General features: G+C 39.8%; 1 protein-coding gene and 1 long non-coding RNA gene across 3 annotated transcripts in view; one reads left to right on the top strand and one right to left on the bottom strand.

Moving 5' to 3' along the window:
• The window catches only part of hs6st3b (heparan sulfate 6-O-sulfotransferase 3b), a 91,923-nt gene that overhangs the window by 47,999 nt on the left and 23,034 nt on the right, over positions 1–20,890 (bottom strand). The window lies entirely within an intron of this gene.
• LOC146690809 (uncharacterized) lies at positions 5,888–12,762 on the top strand. 2 transcript variants are annotated; one of them, XR_014915490.1, is made up of 5 exons: positions 5,888–6,175; positions 7,089–7,237; positions 7,927–8,091; positions 8,169–8,303; positions 11,409–12,762. It is a non-coding gene; the product is annotated as an uncharacterized LOC146690809 (long non-coding RNA). The 2 variants fall into 2 exon arrangements; XR_014915489.1 differs by lacking the exon at positions 11,409–12,762 and having other exon boundaries at positions 5,891–6,175; positions 8,169–10,341.

Here is a 20,890-nt window from a genome sequence, read left to right as displayed (position 1 = left end):
AGCGTGTGACATAAAAGCCTGTGAAAGTAAAGTCGAGGAATCTATGAAGGCAACAACCACCCAGCAGTGTTAGAATGTGATATTAAAGCATGTGATACACGCTTACAAAGTGTGTAAAGGATATAAATGATTGATATTCTGACACACATGTATAAAATATGGAGATGGCATCTATCTATCTATCTATCTATCTATCTATCTATCTATCTATCTATCTATCTATCTATCTATCTATCTATCTAATTCAGTCTTTTAGCTGTAGTTTAACCTTCAGTTCCTCACAGACCCCTGAAGTCCTGCCTTCAAGCACTTATTTAGCAGCTGATAAATGGTTAAATAACATTAGTGTCACTGGCTCCTTTTACCATTTTGATTAGGTGGAAGTTAAAATGTCAATATTTGATGGAGTTTTTGAAATCGCCCTCTGGGCTGACAGTAAGGAAAATGACAATGTATTTTAAAATTCTCCCAAGTGTCCCTCACCTATAAAGGCCAAGGTTGTTCAAACCCCCTTACAGCTTTGCAGATGTTAACTAACTTTTTTTTTTAAAGACACATATGAGAAGGTTGTGTGTTTTAATTCCTTTGGGGTTGGGTTGGGGCATTTCATTGTGGAGTTTGTATGTTTTCACCATGCCATTCACCTGCTGTTGTAGGCTCACTCACTGGTAGTCTGGCTTCCTTCCCACCTCCTGCAGACTTGCTTTTTGGGTTAATTGGTGATTCTAAATTGGCCATAGGTGTGAATGTGAGCTTGCAGGCTTCTGTATTTCTGTGTTAGCCCTGTCAGAGACTGGAGAGCTGTCTAGGGTGTACCCTGCCTCTCGCCCCATGATACCTGGATAAGCTCCAGCCCCCACCATGAATTGTATAGTTATAGCAAAATAGATAGATAGGATAGATATAGATTTAAAACAACAGCCGTTAGAACCATCAATTAAACTGCGACTAATAGTTGGTTTTATCTTATCTTATTTTATATAAAAGCCATCTTTTCCAGCTTGTTAATGGAGTCTGGTTTGTAGTCTGAAAACCACAAACTCTTATCTGGTAAAACCTTTCATATAGCTTTGGCGTTAGCATAGTTGGGCACAAAGTTGTGTATATTTGCAGGCTAACAATTAAGAAAAAAGAATCATTTTATTTCTGATTTTAGGATGGTTCAGCCTTCTGCGTCTCCATGACTGTGACTGTGAAGGCTTTTCACTGGGAGTCCACAGTGAACGAGCCAGTGGAAAGATTTGCTTTCACAGAATGAAGAAGAACAAGTGCCTTCACTTCCCTTTAAATGTTCGACAGACTTATTGAAAAAGAAAAACATGAATGATTCCAGTCGTAAAAGCGGGAGCACTGGAAGCTTCACTTTTTTGACAAAAAAGACCACTTAGTGCAGAAGCTTTATTCACTGCATCTTTAAATAATGGCAGGTATGAGCCAAAATATGATGACTGTTTGTCACCAATTCTTAAAACTAATGCCTGGGTGCTTTTCAAAATGCATCTGAATAATTTAAATAGAAAAAAAAATCCCATGGTAAGTGAATTCAATGTGTTGTGAGCAAAGCTATTTTTTAAACGAATGGCGCGTCAATTTGAGATGCGTTTCTATTTTTCTACATTAAGGTGTTGACAATTTCAGTTTGACTCCTTGCACAAGTTGACTTTGCAGCACTGGAGGGAAAGGATTACTGAGATCAGAATAATAGCTCTGACTTATTACCACGTGCATTTCTCTTTTCACCTCAGCGTGGTTTGCCATCTAGAATCTGGCCATCACAGCCAATTACTACTTGTATGGCGTACCACTGCGGTCTCTGGGAGGATGTGAGGTCCCTGCCCATTGCGGTTCAGTAGCAGGATGAAAAGGCTTTCTTGTGTAGCTGAGCATCTAGTTAATCCATCTCCTCCTTCCTCATCTTCTCCTTACACTACATGGCACTACATGGAGCTTAAAGAGAGGAAAGCTTAGAGCGGTTCAGACATGATGCAACATTAGACACATTCAGGCCATTTATGATGTATGTGCTGCACACGGTATCACCACATCGCCACATCTTGCCCGGAGAGAGAAGTTGCCATCACTTTTGTGACAGTGCATGACTTTCCGAACATCAATCTCAAACTATCTCATTCAATTTCCACCCTCAAAGCCATTTCGGTATATGCATTTAATATGTATATAAAGCAGAATGGGACTCACAAGACTCTCAAGGAGGATGAAATCGCCGATTGTAATGCATTACTCATTTCCTCTGTGGTGCTGGACCTACATGGAGACAGCTCTAATATGGACTGATGTAGCATACAGATAAAAATCAAAGAATGAAGCTCCATTTCACAACAATGTCTCCCGGGCAATATTCAGGGAGAGCAGTGGAGGCATTGCTAAAGGTGGAGAGGAGGCCGTACTGAGAGTGAAGTGTCCTTGAGTCAGACTGGGTTACAGCCCTCCATGTCTAATTACCACATTGAGACCATGCTGCTTGGTTTGACACCTCTCTCTGCGAAGAGAGGTGTCTCAACACGAACACTGACACTTTGAAAAGGTAAAAATACTCCCATCATCAGAAAAACCTGGAAACAGGTTCTATCAGTGGGACTGCAGCTTGACATATTTACTGATTTGAATTTCGGCATTTTGGGTCTTTTGACTGGCTGGAAAAGTCCTAAGTTTGAACCTGCTGGTCTGCATTTTTCAGCCACCATGTATTTATTTTCACTTGTTTGTCCATTCATGTTTATCTAGTGTCTTAGTAACAGCATATGAGCTACATAATGTTATTATGTCTACCACATATCAAAGGGTCATCAAAAATAAGGTAGCATATTTTTGCAGGCGCTTGCAAAGAGTTGTGTTAGTGTTAGCAGTGTAATCCAGTTGTTTCTGTCCTGGATGCACTTTCCACTTTACCATCCTGCTCTTGCTCTTTCGTGCAATAAAAATAAAAGTGCTTCAATTCAATTCGATTTGATTTATATAGCTCTAAATCACAACAATAGTTGCTTCAAGGCGCTTTATGTTATGTAATACAAAGAAAATAGAGAAAACCCCAACAATCATATGATTATGATGATCATATCTCCACTCCTCAAAGGCTGCATTGGTGTTGCTGATTGTAGTGTCTGTGTGGAAGAAGAAGGAAAAACATGTCTGTTTGATGTCTTTTTTGTTCTGTCCACCAGGAATTCAGATAACCGAGGAACCTTTGTAACGCAAGTAACAACATAACTGTAACTGTAACGTAATTACTGAATTTAGTACAGCAACACATTATATTGATATGTTACTATGTGATTACTTACTTGGTAATGCGTTACACCCAGCACTGCTCACCAATTTACACTTTTTAACCACAGACTGTAAATAAAAGACAGAAAAAGTCTCTTTGACAACTGCGATGTGAAGCCTTACTGTTATCCTGTGGCAGGTGTTGTGTTTTTGTTTTATTTTTGGTGCCAGAGTGATACTAATATTCAGATGGGAGAGTGCAGCCCTAAGTTACCTGTAGAGACTATAGATGCAGCTTGCTAGTCAAGTTAACACTAAGCTTATGCACGCAGATACCTGCACAGACAGCAGGTCACTTAACAATCATACCGGCCATGTTGAAGAATGACACTGTTGTGCAAAACTTTAGCACCCTTTAAACATACCATTTGATGCTGTAAAGCTGGTCATTATAACACCAGAGTCCATGGGGATTGACTCATTTTAGGACCAGGCCTCAAGTGGCCTGTTGAAGAAATGCGGTTTTTACCGCCTCTTTTTTTGACTTCCTTTTCCAGCGTGGGAGGTTGCCTTTGTTGTATCTTGTTTGTTCCATCCTCCTTTCATCCTGTATGCTAAGCTAAGAAGCTGCTGGCTGTAGTTTATATTTTGCAACTGGATAAAAGAGTAGCATCAATTTTCCCATCTACCTCTTGGCATGAAAATTAATAAGCGTAACCAGGCTCAATTAAATTGCACTGCAGCTGGCTGGCTTTAACAACCTTTTGATTCTGTATTGTGAGGAAAGCGATGGCCGGTAGGCTTGTTTATCTTATTGTGCTGTTATTTATGTGGCTAGAAACAAAATATGTAGAAATCATGCATAAGGTGGGCTGGTACAGGAACATCAAGTGGGCTAGCTACAGTAGCTTAGAGGGTGAATTCTGTCTTTATTCGAACATTTTAGCATTTCAAAAGTAGAGGAAACCCACTCTGAACTCTATTTACATGCACTCATTGGCTACTTTAGTTGGTATGCTACCAGGTTGGTAGATGAAGGTGCTGGAAGGACTCTTGAGAGATTTTGGTATCATGTTGACATGGTAGTTGCTTCAGATTAGTCAGCCGTACATCCTATTGGTTCAAGAAACCAGTTCGATATTATTTGAGCGTTGTAACATGGTACATTATCCTACTGGAAGTAATAATAATAATAATAATGGATTGCATTTATATAGCGCTTTTCGAGACCCTCAAAGCACTTTACAATTCCACTATTCATTCACTCTCACAGACTGGTGGAGGCAATCTACAGTTGTAGCCACAGCTGCCCTGGGGCAGACTGACAGAAGCGAGGCTGCCATATCGCGCCATCGGCCCCTCTGGCCATCACCAGTAGGCGGCAGGTGAAGTGTCTTGCCCAAGGACACAACGACCGAGACTGTCCGAGCCGGAGCTCGAGCCGGCAACCTTCCGATTACAAGACAAACTGCCAACTCTTGAGCCTTGATCGCCCTCACCGGAAGTGGTGATGTTGGCCGTGTTCTTGGCCAATTACCTAAGGATTGTAGTAAATAAATTCCACCCTCAATGTCTCAAACACAGCCTGTAGAATTTATCTACTACCTCTAAGAGAATGTACTCCTTAATCGATACATTTCCACAGATATGCAACTTTAAAAGTGGTAATTGTGATAAGTGGGACTGGATACTATACAAGTGCATAGTTCCAAACATATACTAGGCTTGATTTGTTGACTAAAATAGCATTTTCATTAATCTACCTTAAGCAGCTCCTTAAAACCCGCATGTGGTGCAAAACTGTAGAATATGATTTACTTGTGGGAAAAACAACCAACAGAATCTACAACTGAGAAGTCAGTTTAGTATCGTACAAAAGTTTTTTCTTGGTTTAATTTCGCATTGACTTGCCAGTGACATTTGAGTCCAAGCCAAACCAATTTCAGTGTTTTTTGTTCAACACCACATTCTAACATTTGCTCCATGAAGAGAAAGGGAAGTATAAAGTGTAAAACTACTCGTGTAATAACACACAGCCTCGAGCCCCAGACCACACTCAGAAAAATTATGGTTCTTAAATGGTTCTTCAGATGTCTTCATGGTTCTTTAAAAAACCATCATACGTCAAAGAACCTTTTTATTTTGTGGATGGTTCTTCAGCTATAACAAATGGTTCTTTAAAGAACAAAAGGTTCTTCATCTTTAGCAATCTAAGTTTGATGGTGTAAATGGCATAAATATTTATTCACTATAATGAGGCTGTGAATTATACTGTGTGTTTTCTTTGTGTGCATGTGTGTGCGAAGGGGGAGGGCGGGATACCTGGCAATTACCCTTTAAGAGAAGATGGTAGGAAACTGAATATTCAAATAAAAGTTAGAAATATTTGCAAACAGTAGACACAATACACACATTCAAATACTGTACATTAGTTTTAAATTTTAATAAAGCATTACTATTTTCTACTCCAAGGCATTACTTTTGAGATTATTATATATTTTTGAAAATATAGCATAATGATAATACTAGTTATTGTAAACTTTACAAACCACCCAGCAGTATGTAAAGTCAAATTATAAAATACAAGTAAATAACAATTGCAGAACAGAATGTCAGTGTAATGAACACACACTTCGTTTTGACAAAGTGCACTGCTTAGGTAAATGATCTGAGTAGTTGTTCATCACTGAGCAATTTGTTAATATGTGTTTCGAGCCAAATAAATGACAGGGAGAGAGAGAGTGACGTCAGAACACGTCATACTATAACCTCCCGGGAGCGGACGGAGGGGGTCAGTCGTTGAGATGCGCATGCGCAGACGGAGTGTGCGAGCGGCGGGCCTTGACCTTTCGGGAAAAAAAACTCACGAACGGTGACAGCGAAACGGATAACAGTCTTCAGTACCTGCTGGACTTTGAAGCTGTGGATTCTGGGACTGTTAGAAAAGGTAAAACATTTTCATTAAAACCTTATTACGGTTTTATTTTTGTTACTCGTCATTGTAGCTTGCTGTTAATGTTGTGCTAACAGTAGCGATTAGCTAGATACGTTAGCCGTTGAGGTCAGCGCAATTTAGTATCCAACTGTTTTCCTAACAAAACCACTGTTATAATTAAGTGAAGCTGCTCCCAGCTAATTTGAACCTTTGGCTTCTAAAATATGTGGTTCAATTGCGTGCTGCGTACATAACCTAATGTCAGCTAGACCGAAATTAAAATTTAATATATTATTAAAGTCACTAAAATGGCGCCTGAAGCCTGTTGTGATGTGAGCTCTGTGTCTGCTCTAGAAACTCTGAAATTCTGTAGATCTGAGCCGTACATTAAATACTCACATGAACCTCTACTTTGAATTCTGTATGAGCTGTATAAAATGCAGCTATGCATAAGAGTTTTGAATGAATAATTAGATTAGATGACTCTTTATTGTCTAATCTAATTATATACAAATGAATAGAAATGTGACATGAGAAGGTGTGTCTTTGACTGTTCCTGCATAACTTAGTTTCGGACTAGTTGACAAGTTATGCTCCGGTCATTTGATGTTTCCAAGATAGATGTTCTTTTGTAATATAGTTAATTTTTTTGTATATCTCATTTATCCACCATCATACATTAAGCTAAGAAGAGGTCGTTATACTAACAAGAGGTATCAACGCTGGGCCAAAGTTCAGCACATGGTTAAAGTTTGTAATCCAGCCAGGGTGTAAATATCACTCAGCAGCCAGAGCTGAAGCAGGTAGCATCAACACATAAATCTACTCTACCCGGCTTAAATCACAAGAGCACCTCTGACCAAAAAGCTGTAGATTTTTCTTGTTTGCACAAATTAATCCAGATTCACATTAATTGTGTTCACAGCTCCAACAAAATGAGGAAGAGGAGGGGGAGAAACACAATTAGGTTGAATTACAATTGGATGGAAGGCGAGGACAAGGAGAAGGAAGCTTAGGATGAGGAGGAAGAGAAGCAGCAGGAGCATCTTTAGGGATCCCTATGATGTCATTGAGGTTTGTTTCATTAGTATGGTCCTCTCACAAAGAAAGATGACTTGTTTTAGTTCACCTACTTCCTGTATTAAATAGTGATGTGCAAAACGTTGTGAAAAACCATGGAACAGGCACGTATAGGGCATCTGCAGGTAAATGAACATCAAATCTCTAAGACAGACTGAAATCTGTATATTTCTCACCCTTATGATAAAACCCATGTCAGCCATTGGTTTATTTTGAAGCCTCAACATTTTCTTTATTGCTGTTGCTATGTTGGGACCATATTAGGATGAGGGATCAGAATCTGGAGTCATGCACACTATTGTTTCATTTAGTGTGTATCCATAAGATTCGTACAGCAGATCCAAGTTGTGCCTTGAAAACAGGAAAGTCGTCTGCATAGAGGAGAACTGTAATAGCAGGCTTGTACAAAGTGAAGCTTTGTGCTCTCGTTTTACTTCTGTCACCCTGTTTTGATGCAGAATTCACTTGAAATCAGGCAAGAACTGGACTTATTTTTTATAATGTGTTCTTGTGAATTGATTGTGTATCGCATATGTTTGATTTGACTTTCTGCAAGACAACAGTCGTCCGCTGACCAAAAAAGTTTTCCAAATACCTCCACTTGATCTAGCCTGCATTTAGAAAAGAATAGCAAAAAAATCTGCACCTCCTGCTTCAGATGCAATTTGTGTTTCTGTGTTCAGAGGCAGCGGCGAGAGGGGAGATCTCGGCTCATCCAGCTGGAGAGCCTGACCAGGAGGAGTGGAACATTAACTCAGCTCTTCCAGGGCACCCTGCAGACTCGGCTGTTGGCATCGGCGAGGGATGACGTGAACGCCAAACTGGAGTCCATCACAGGTCAACTGCAGGTATGCGAGTCAGACCTTCTGAGGAGGGTTTCACTTTTCTCTCTTCTTTATAATTGACTCTTTTCTCTCTCTTTCAGCTCCTTGTCTCAGAGTAGGAGGGGTTTGAAGCACAAAGGGAGGAACTTGTCGTTTGTTTGGCTGATATGGATGTCTGCCTGAGTGAGGTTGACCAGCTGACAGGAAACGCCAGTGAAAAACTGAAACAACTGCAGGTGTGGGTTTGTTTTGATATGACATATACAGGGAGTGCAGAATTATTAGGCAAGTTGTATTTTTGAGGAATAATTTTATTATTGAACAACAACCATGTTCTCAATGAACCCAAAAAACTCATTAATATCAAAGCTGAATGTTTTTGGAAGTAGTTTTAGTTTGTTTTTAGTTTTAGCTATTTTAGGGGGATATCTGTGTGTGCAGGTGACTATTACTGTGCATAATTATTAGGCAACTTAACAAAAAACAAATATATACCCATTTCAATAATTTATTTTTACCAGTGACACCAATATAACATCTCCACATTCACAAATATACATTTCTGACATTCAAAAACAAAACAAAAACAAATCAGCGACCAATATAGCCACCTTTCTTTGCAAGGACACTCAAAAGCCTGCCATCCATGGATTCTGTCAGTGTTTTGATCTGTTCACCATCAACATTGCGTGCAGCAGCAACCACAGCCTCCCAGACACTGTTCAGAGAGGTGTACTGTTTTCCCTCCTTGTAAATCTCACATTGGATGATGGACCACAGGTTCTCAATGGGGTTCAGATCAGGTGAACAAGGAGGCCATGTCATTAGTTTTTCTTCTTTTATACCCTTTCTTGCCAGCCACGCTGTGGAGTACTTGGACGCGTGTGATGGAGCATTGTCCTGCATGAAAATCATGTTTTTCTTGAAGGATGCAGACTTCTTCCTGTACCACTGCTTGAAGAAGGTGTCTTCCAGAAACTGGCAGTAGGACTGGGAGTTGAGCTTGACTCCATCCTCAACCCGAAAAGGCCCCACAAGCTCATCTCTGATGATACCAGCCCAAACCAGTACTCCACCTCCACCTTGCTGGCGTCTGAGTCGGACTGGAGCTCTCTACCCTTTACCAATCCAGCCATGGGCCCATCCATCTGGCCCATCAAGACTCACTCTCATTTCATCAGTCCATAAAACCTTAGAAAAACCAGTCTTGAGATATTTCTTGGCCCAGTCTTGACGTTTCAGCTTGTGTGTCTTGTTCAGTGGTGGTCGTCTTTCAGCCTTTCTTACCTTGGCCATGTCTCTGAGTATTGCACACCTTGTGCTTTTGGGCACTCCAGTGATGTTGCAGCTCTGAAATATGGCCAAACTGGTGGCAAGTGGCATCTTGGCAGCTGCACGCTTGACTTTTCTCAGTTCATGGGCAGTTATTTTGCGCCTTGGTTTTTCCACATGCTTCTTGCGACCCTGTTGACTATTTTGAATGAAACGCTTGATTGGTCGATGATCACGCTTCAGAAGCTTTGCAATTTTGAGACTGCTGCATCCCTCTGCAAGATATCTCACTATTTTTGACTTTTCTGAGCCTGTCAAGTCCTTCTTTTGACCCATTTTGCCAAAGGAAAGGACGTTGCCTAATAATTATGCACACCTGATATAGGGTGTTGATGTCATTAGACCACACCCCTTCTCATTACAGAGATGCACATGACCTAATATGCTTAATTGGTAGTTGGCTTTCGAGCCTATACAGCTTGGAGTAAGACAACATGCATGAAGAGGATGATGTGGACTAAATACTCATTTGCCTAATAATTCTGCACTCCCTGTATTTGATATGAAACATACGTCAGAGACATTATCCTAAACTGGACTAACAAAGGACAATGAGTACAACATGAAACGTACATTACATAGCGTAATGCTAAAGTTCATTGATCATTTTAATCATAAACTTGTTGAAATATTGTTACTGAACATGCAAACATCTGCTGATGAAAATGTGTTGATTTATTGGTCTGTTATGAAGCTATTGCTATTTCTAATGTGTTTTATCACTTTCTGATGTTTTATTAATTAAACAATACATGTATTGTTGTGTTATCTGTAGCTATAGTATTTATATATATTTATTTATAGTATAGCAAATATATTTAATTATTACTGTTTAAAACACTAATATGTGACATGTATTAGTAGTGATGTTGTGCTGAGGGTTAAAATGCCTTTTTGTCTTTTGGTATACTACAAAATGACAATAAACCATTAATATATGTCTATGCTGTGCTCGTATTTATTTTACCCTACTCAAATTCAATTTATGATGCATTTTATTTTGAAAGATTTAAAATGGTTCTTTAAAGAACCACTCAAAAAAGGTTCTTTAAAATGGTTCTTTTAAAGAACCATTTGAAGGACCTTTTTAAAAATGGTTTTTCAAAGAACCTTTTTAAAAAAAGGTTCTTTGAAAAACCATTAAAGGTGCCCCAAAGAACCATTTCTTGATGGTTCTTTGGGGCACCTTTAAAGGTTCTTCAATGAACCACTGAAAGAAATGGTTCTTCAAAGAACCATTGTTTGAAAGGTTCTTTGTGGCACCAAAAAAGGTTCTTCTATGGCATCAGTCTAAAGAACCACTTTTGGTTCCAGTTGGCACCTTTATTTTTCTGAGTGCACAATGGGATGAGTGGCACAGCAGGCTGGATATCTCTGATTCAGTCTCTGTGTGTATCATCTGAGCCCGACAGCTTTCCTAAAGCTCCACTTTGCCACGAATTAAGCCTTAATATGACTCTTCTGTCTATTGATTTGTTAGCCATGCATTTCCTGTCCTGCTTTGATGTCATTGTGGTGTCAGTGTATGGAAGATTCCAGATAAAATTATAGAGGGTTTTAGCTTTTAAGCTTGTTATTTCAGGGGATTATTCGGCTGCAGTTGAATTAACATTTTTATTCTTTTTTTGGGCCACAAACTGGATTATGTGACTCTGCTGCAGAGGCAATATCAAATGCCCATCGCTGATATGCTCCTGCCATGAATCCACTGCGGAGGAGATCTGTGCCGATTGGGTCTAGGGAGAGCTCTGTGTAAAAGATTTTTCCAGCCTGGCACACAAACTCAACAACATAGTAGAGTAAAAAAAATGGACCTTTGAGTCAGGGATCATATTCACCAAGTGTAATACAAAAAGATTATTGTGTATACATTCTGCTGCTCTCTGCATTCAGTAAGTTCTGACTTTATATTACTGCTTACTGACTAACCAAACTTAAAATGTCCTATTGTTTTGGCTCATTGTTTGTGAAGTATTTTAAAAAAGGCTTGGGTTTCTTTTGACCCGCAGGGACCCTATCACAGCTTGCTACGAGGAGCTGAACTTCTGCAAGAAAATAACCCCCGCCTGTGTTCAACAGACTGGATGTGGTCCACTGGTCCCGCTGCAGAGCTCAATACACTCCACATGGGAGCAGCGAGCCATGGTGCAAAACACAAAAATACAATACAAACAAAAGGCAGATTAATGGCTGGGTTAATCGCAACTCAGAGATTTGTACTCATATTTGTGTTCGTATTTTCTCGCTCAATATTTTATACCCAGTGTAGATCTTTTCTGACAACCACAGACGTGCATGTGAGCGGCAGCTGGGATTCAGATTCCCTGTTCTTATATAATAACGCCGCTGCAATATATGCAGTCATAAAGTTACCTCTGAGCTGAAAAAGACACAAAAGTGTGCGATAGAGTCATCAACAAACATACTAAATTTGATTTTATGAATGAATATCAAAAAGGATATGAACGCGCCACCATCAGCAGATTTCTGTCTCCCCACAAACATGAAATGTGAAGCTGGATTTGCACCTGAGAAGTTGCCTGACACAACACTGTTGGAGAGTTAACTGTTACTGCTGCGTGAGGTCGAACTGCTGTTTGACCTGAGCTAAAGTGCAACTCTCTACTTTTTTATAGCAATAAATAAAATTTTCTTTTCTTTTTATTGGCCAACTAATTAATTAATTTAATTAATATGCAGTATGCTGAATTTTAAACATGTAAATTGTAAAGTTCAACTAGGTGCATCATTAGATTTCTGATTTGCTAAAATTATTTTTCCTTCAAGTGTTGGTTAAAAAAACAGGCTTAGAGTTTGTGACTGGGTTAACAACATATACACAACAAAGCAATCATTCTACCTTTTTTATGTAGACAGAAGAAACGAACAACAACAGAAATAATCAGTCAGTATTTACGACTACCTGCTGGAAACGTATTATTTTGATTCAGGTAAATGTTTAAGTCATTTTTCAAATAGAGGAATATTCTTTTCAGCTTCTCTGTTGTGTAGATTTGCTGTTTATCTTTGCATAATGTTGCAAAAAAGGACTTTGGGGGTTTGGACTGTTGGTTTAGACAAAACAAGCAGTATTCTGTAAGCGTGCGCTCCGGGAAAATGCAACAGGTATCTTGTCTACATTTATCTGACCTTTTTATAAATAGAAATAATTGTTGCAGCCCTCATGCAAGCACGGTTATTCTTGATGCTGTGGAGCATGACTATAACAGCTGAAATGTTGTGTCTGTGCCCGCTTAGCCTATTATTCCCACTCAGTTAATTAGAGATGTTATTTGAACAAGCTTGTATTTCTTCTTCATTCTGCGCTGTATCTATGGTACACTCCGAAGGATTTTTTTTCCAGGTGAGATGTGGTATCAGGATCAACAAACAGCGTAATGGGGGATTGTCTGAACTCTAGCTAGAGCACAGACTCCTATTTCACTTGAAGCAATCACTGAGCTGCACCAAATGTGTTACAGCAAGCACATTTTCCCTTCATTATAATCGCGTAAAGCACAACTACCTAAACCTTATGACCTATTATGTTAAACAGGCAGACTAATGGGACTTAACTATGAAAAGTATGGCTGTGTTTAATGAATCTTTCAATAAAAAAAATCATAAAACAGTCATTATGAAACCTACAGCAGTGATATAGAGTTAATCAAGGATATTTCATTCACTGGAGCTTTTTAAATATTTAAATTTCAGCTTTATTATACGAGACTCACAGGATGCCTCTACACTTCCTCGTGGATTCTGGGTCTGCAATTATTGTCATTTCAGCCGGAACAAGTGTTGAAGTAAAGGCGAAGTGTATACATTGTGAAATGTTGTGTGTTAATATTTGTAACAGCCGTTGAGGTGTATGAATTACAAATGCAGAACGAGAGCCGAGTCACAGCTGGAATCTCCAGAGCTCTTTTTCTACAGGTTTTGATTTGGGTTGAAATCACATTGAACTGAATTAGTGCTTTTTTCTCTATTCACATCTATGCAAATTAGTTATTTTTCATCACGAGTTCAATGAATGAAAGCTTAGGAGGAAAAAGAAAAAGAATCACAAAGGGGAGAAAATGAAATGTAATAGAATAAGCAAAGTGGAAAACACTGATGAATAGAAAAATAATTTCCTGGGGCGGTGCGTGGTTTATTCTTTGCAAGAGAACAGAGCTCCTGCCATCACCTATAAAACAGTCTTACATTTTTAGCAAAGCGGTAGATAATGGGTCTGTCATATTAAGTTCTTCCTGAGCAGGTAAACTGGTCAAACGTGACAGCTTTACTACAACACTGTGGGCACACATGGCCCTAAAAAGGGCTGCTGTCAAAGTGATTTAAGAAATCCATAAGATCTTATTTTTTTTGCTTTCAGTGCAGATATAAATGGTAAATGGTAAATGGCCTGTATTTATATAGCGCCTTACTAGTCCCTAAGGACCCCAAAGCACTTTACATATCCAGTCATCCACCCATTCACACACACATTCACACACTGGTGATGGCAAGCTACATTGTAGCCACAGCCACCCTGGGGCGCACTGACAGAGGCGAGGCTGCCGGACACTGGCGCCACCGGGCCCTCTGACCACCACCAGTAGGCAACGGGTGAAGTGTCTTGCCCAAGGACACAACGACCGAGACTGTCCAAGCCAGGGCTCGAACCGGCAACCTTCCGATTACAAGACGAACTCCCAACTCTTGAGCCACGATCGCCCCGGATATAAGTTTAATCCTGGTCAAATGTTTGACAAGCAACACCTTTGCTGGAGACTGCAACAACTACCAGGTGGGTTGCCTGGTAGTTGTTGTTACTGACTTTGATGTTTCGCTACATTTTCAACTAGCACCACCACATGCTAACATTTTAAGACAGTAAACATGGTAAACAATGCCACACCTTAGTAAAGCCTCACACATCCAGTAGCATTGCTGTAGACATTTGTCACAATTGCAACCACACATAGCTTACTGTGTAAATAGCATCATGCCACATTGTTCTCATTATCTCTTTTTCCTGGGTATATAATCCCATTTGATTACATCACTCAATTCAATTCAATTCAATTCCTATAGTGCCAAATTGCAACAATAGTTGCCTCATGAAACACCTCATGAAACTATATGTCCAGTATAATATGCTTATGTTTGTGTAGCTGTGTATTTGCTACGTTTCAAAACCATTTCTGGACACACTGTGTGTCTGTGCTATTTTCAGAGCATGCACACTGTGAACTTACATGGTTACATGCATATGGATTCCTCTTTATGCAAGGTGTAGTGTTTTGGAGAGGGGCTGGCAAGCAGAAGGTTGTTACACAGTTGTCTGATTTCTGCTTAGTTCTTTCTTCTTCTACAATGCAGCAATTAAAACACAGCCATCAGTCACACTCTACCACACATGCACTGCTTCTCCAATTGAGGGTCATGGGCAAGGGGGGGCTGGAGCCTATTCCAGCTGTCATTAGGAACAGCATACCCTGGACACATTGCCAGTCTATCGTATGGCTAACACAGAGAGAAAAACAGCCATTCACACTTACATTCACACCTACTAATTTAGAATTGCCAATTAGCCTAAAACAAATCTTTGGAGTGTGGAAGGAAGCTGGGGTATTTAGAGAGACAAAAAAAGGGCACGGAGAGCATGCAAATTTGATCCAAGGACTCCTGCTTGCCTAATAATAATTGTATAAAGCAGGTTTGACATGTTTGACACAGCATGGACCCTTAGGCTCTATATGCTTGTTCCAGTGCAATCCTATGGATGCTCTGGAGAGTTTGGAGTTTGCAACTTAAGGAAACACCAGCAGGAAAATGCTGCAAAAGCACACAGAACACAGCTGAAGTTGCAGAAAAGACAATAGAAGTAGAAAACACAACACATACTCGCAAAAAACAAAGGCATTGTTTTTGGGGAGACAATAATGTGACGGACCAGCTGTGGCTGACAGAGACCAAAACATATGAAGGATTGCACTGAGACACCCTTAAAAGAAGTGGAGGATTCATCCGTGTCCTGAGGGAGACAAAGATGCATGGTAGCACTTATACTAATCGCACAATTCAAATAATACTGTAGATACATTTTTGTTATTAGCCGCTTGCTGTTAGCTTGTCACGTCTGTAGCTGTTCTGACAGTATTGTCTCCCCAAAAACACTTCCTTTGTGTTTTGTGAATTGGTTTTGTTGTTGTTGTTGTTGTCTTTGTGAGTTTTTTTCTCTGCGTCCATTGTGCTTCACTCAGCATTGTGTTGTGTTTTTTTCTATTTCTGTTGTGTTTCCGTTAAGACTGTCTTAATGGTATAAATGGTTGGATGGAAGTTTTTCTTTAAGCTTAAGACAGACAAGACATAGTCTCTAATGATTGCCCCAGAGAGCATTTTACCCCAAATTAGTCAATGTCTTGGTTCTTTCTCTTCAACTGTAAAAGCTGATGCTCAGACTCTTTGGTGAATTTTTTGATCAGTCTTTGACTTTTGATGCTCACACTTGAGTATTCTTTCTGTGCTTTTTGTTCTTTTACTTGATTCGGGTGTGTTTATTCGACCAATTTTCTATTTGCTAGTGTTTTCTTCAGGACCCAAATTTTCCCACAGAACATTAGAATTGTAAAGCTCAATAAGTCATAATGAGCTGATCTGCATTATTTTCATCATCTGCAATATGCAAACTTTAATTTGCATATATTACAAACATTATGTAACAATTCATTTTTAACATAAATCTATTATTAAATCCCTGATTTTAAACCCTTTTCTGAGTGTACTGAAAAGTGGTGCAGTTTGTGTTTTTTATGTGAGCATTAACATTTAACAAAAAGATGAAATAATCCAATATTTGAATCAATGTAATAATTAATAAAGACATTGTTTCAGTATAACACTATTTGTGATAAACAGCATTTGTAGTATAGGATATTATAGGAACTAAAATGGCCTGTGTATAAACTTACATCAGTTTCGGTAATTTCTATTCTGTGCAGGTTGCAGAAACTCTGACATAGAGGGTGTTAATTTCTCCTCACAAAAAAAGCATCTTTCATCACACACACCTGCTCCTTGTGCACCTGCTGTCTTCCTATATTGTGCCTGTTTTGGGAGTGAAGCAGCTTTCAATTACACTGTTAATTTTGTGCATGTTCCCACAAATCTAACAAGTATAATCTGCTGCTTAACAGCTCACGCTGTTATCAGCGCAGGTTGGCTGATGCTGACAACCATCAGTTTGCGGCTTTAGCCTGAACATAAATTTCATTATGTTTTGTGCTCGCTGTGAGAAGATTTGGTCTCCAGCTGGTGCTCCGCATTGTGTGAAGGGCATTCAGTGAAAATATGAGGCTGTCACAATGACCTTTTCCCCAGGACTCATGGGGACTCCTCTAATTGGCACTTTTTATTGGTATCAACTGAAGCAAACAAAAATGTTTTCCTGTGCACTGCAATGTCGCTCATAGTGTTAAAAAGATGCACAAAAAACCCAGATGTCTGGTTAAAACTGAAATATGATCATGTAAGCTACTCCTCATTGATCCACGTTATGTCTCACAGATAAAAATCTTCATACTCATTTCAATACTGTGCCTCAAAATGATACAAGATCAATAGCAAAGGGGGAAAATAAACCGTGCGCTTTATGGATATAATGTGCACATCAAAAATCGATCTCATCATGCAACACTAGAAAGGTTAGACCTAACAAACAGTGAGGCTTCTCCTCAACTGTTCAATCAATAGTGTCATTATATCCACAGAAATAGAGTTAGGTTTCTGTAGTCTTGCTAGTTAGCTGGGCATTTAAGCTTTAAGTGAACGCATGCAGATACACATACAGCACACACATGCACAGAAATGTCCAAAGACTCTCACCCACAAACTAATTTAAAGTACATGTAATCACAAAGATGAGGCAGATGAACTCGCTCCACCTCCCTGAAATGATTTCTGTCTGTAGTACTCTTTTTTTCTCAGTCCAGCTATTCCATTTTTTTTGTGCGTGTGTTATCTCAAGTTTTTGTGTCCATAATCTTGATTTTGGGTCCTCAATTAGAAGGCTGCTCTTAGTTCTGCATTCGCTACTCGTCACAGCAGATGGACCCATAGATGGACACAGCGACGTTCTATTAGTCCGTCGGCTCAGACGGCAGCCAGCGCGTCATGCCTCAGTCTATCATTCCTCTTGGTCCAAATCCCCGAGTTAGATTTTTTTATTTCCCTATAAATCACACATTCGTCGCCATTTCACATGTGACAAACAATAAAACTGAAATACACCGAGTGGGCTGCGATGCTTAGCAGATGTCTGAGAACTCCAGTGTGGCCTGCAACAGCTACAAATGGATCCTATTTTCTGTTAAGGGCCATGCTTCAGATGCTTGTTAGTGTAGTGAAGCTGTGGAGTATGTCGGGGGCTTTGACAGGGTCAGGCGAATCTCCCCCTCTCTCTCTCTCTCTCTCTCGCTTTCACAGTTCTCCCTGTTTGGAGTGATACTGGTGTTAGATACCCCTCCTGCCTCCCGCTCCCCTGTGGACAGTTGGCATCCACTGAGTTTGGCTGGAGAGATAGGAGTTCCTGACCATCATTATCAGACAAATGTAGCCAGTGCTCAGTCTTGCACTGCAAGATTTTGATAGCTGCTTTTGCCTGGTCCACTGCAGCACACCTATCACCTTGGGTCATCTCTTAAGAGCAGAGCTGTTCAGCTTCCCTGATCACCTACAGAGCAAAGGTGCACCCGTGAGGTCTTGGATCTTAACCTGATAAAATCCATGATTTATCCTCTTCATGTCACGCTGCTGTAACGGCAGCCATGCCCAGGCCCGATAGCTCCACAGCTCCAGTGCTCCTTTGGCTTTTGTTGCAGTCTGATCAGCTCAGATTACAGGATGAGCCTCAAAGAGCATCCCAGATATGTAACCTAAACTACTCTGCTGGCAAAAAGAGGACAGCATGGAGGGCCATGAGCTGGCAACTATTCATTCTCTGATTAAACCTCACACTACTCAACAGAAGAAAAAATATTCTTTGTAGTGTATAAAAAGGGGCTATGAAGCCAGTGTGAGTTAGATGAATATACAGATCAAATGTTAACATCCTGCAGTTTGCCTCTGCACCTACCTCATCTGGTTGTTTGTTTAAAAAAAGTCCAATCTAGGCCCAGCTGTCCTTAACCAACAGCCAGTAGTCTCTGCAAGAGCAGAGTCACCTGATGTCACATCATTTTGTCTTTTGTGCATGTGGTCTTTTTGTTCTTACAAATCAAAATGTCAACCTGACGAAGGGGCAGGAGACACAGGCTTAAAGTTAGCTATTCACTGTCAAGGTTGTCACTGCTGGGAGAGCTAGGTGCGCTTGTATTACATGAAAGGGTCTCTTTGCCACTTCTAACAACTAGCAAAAAAGTGAAAAAAAGCGCCTAAAATCTGCAGTATGGTGTAAAGCACTACCAACAGGGTAAATAACCCTGAAAATATCTCTTTGTAAGTTGTGGAATCAAAAGTGTGAGCCTTTCAGAAGGCAGAAGGCAAAATGAATGCAGGCAGCAAGATGTATGGTGTCATGTGCAGGATCAATAGGGAAACTATACAAACAGAATATTGAGTATGTATGTATATATATATATATATATATATATATATATATATATATATATATATATATATATATATGTGTATGGAAATAAGGATAATTCAGTCACTTATGAGTAGATAGCTAAAGCTAAAGCAAAGCTAAAATTAGCTTTCTAACGGCTAAATGGATATCTGCTGCTAAAGTAGTACTCTCACAAATTATAGTATGTTTTCCGACAGTTCCAGTTATTTTGTCACTGTTTCCTTTTTGTTCATTTCTCAGAGTAGTCACCTTGTGTCTACAGCTACCAGCTAGCTGCTAAGCTAAATCACTGGCCTGGACCTGTTTATGTAGTTGTGGTGTTGTGTTTTTGCAGCATTTGTATTCCCAATAATGTGACAAATTCTATGGCTCATCATTTTGTTAACTGTTTAAACATATTCACAATGAATTTGGTCTTTTTTGGTGACATTTTTGTATTATTTCATTGTCTTTCAATATCTTTACTTGTGCAATGCATGTGTAAAATTTATCAGTGCACCTTACCAAAGCTAATTGGCATTCGCTGATAAGTCTGTGACTGTCTGATTAACATTTGACCATCTTCCCTAAACGTAGCCATTTCTGACCTCAAAAATCAAAGAAGGTAACAAGTCAAAATGCTAAAGGCTAAAGAGACCAAAGAGAACGTCTTCCATATCAATTCACAGTCAGGTGAATATTTTCTTCATAGGATTCCTAAAGAGTCCTGTGACAGACTAGGTGCACCTCATGATTCAATAACTTGCACAACCATCTTTAGCAGCAAAAAAAAAGTAATTATTCTTTATGACTTTATCAGTCTCAGGTTTGTGTACATTAATTTATGCACAGCTCTCTTAAGTCCTGCCACAACATTCAATCAGGTTGACATTTGGACTAAGTGGTTTGGGCCAAGCTTTAGCTGTCAGAAAGATGGACTCACAATTGATTCTAGCATACTTTTATATATACTGGGGGATTCATGTTCGACTCAGTGACTACAAGGTCTCCATGTTTTGTGGCTGAAGAACAAGCCCAAGGGCCTGTTCTTCGTACGTCGCTTACTACATCCAAGATCAAATGACACATCCAAGACCAAACCATCGCGCTAACCGTGAGCTCGCTAATCCGGTTCCCCGAACACGCCTGCTGTTGACGATTAGTACAGCTGGACGCAGTAATGTGACATCACTGGGTGTCGTAAAAGGGGCTACGCATCGATAGTAGAAACATTGATCGGCAACCTGCTGATTGGTCGGCGAAAATGTCGAAGGGGCGCGCTCGGTATTTTCCGGCAGCAGAGCAAGAACTCATGAGTGAGGGATTTCAGGAGTTTCAGAGTTTAATTAAAACGCAAGAGAAAACTGCAAAGGCTGCAGAAGCAAGGAGAGAGGGCTGGCAGAAAGTTGCTGACAAATCAAACTCGTAGGTAATTTAATAATAATACTAATAATAATGGATTGGGTTCATATAGCGCTTTCCAAGGCACCCAAAGCGCTTTACGATACCACTATTCATTCACTCCCACATTCACACACTGGTGGAGGCAGCTACGGTTGTAGCCAGGCTGCCATATCGCGCCATCGGCCCCTCTGGCCAACACCAGTAGGCGGTAGGGTAGATCTATCATATGACACTATATTGTCCAATATCATATGGCATTATATTATATTATAATATGTTATATTATATCCCCTTTCACATTAGAGCCACAACAGGACCCACAAGAACATGGGAACAAGTAAAAGTGGAATACAGGAGTATTCTACAGAATGGTAATATTTATCTCTTAGATTGCTTTGCGTCTCTTGGCAAGGTAATACTGGCCTGTAATACTCTGTTAGTTTGTTCATAACAGCAACCAAGAAAAGGGCAGAGGAAAAAAAGACAGGTGGT

This window comes from Copadichromis virginalis, linkage group LG16, assembly GCF_057382275.1.
Source record: "Copadichromis virginalis isolate Kocher_CV1m ecotype Utaka linkage group LG16, C_Virginalis_male_GT1.1, whole genome shotgun sequence".
In the NCBI taxonomy this organism is placed as follows: Eukaryota; Metazoa; Chordata; class Actinopteri; order Cichliformes; family Cichlidae; genus Copadichromis; species Copadichromis virginalis.
This window is presented reverse-complemented; position numbering and strand designations above follow the sequence as displayed.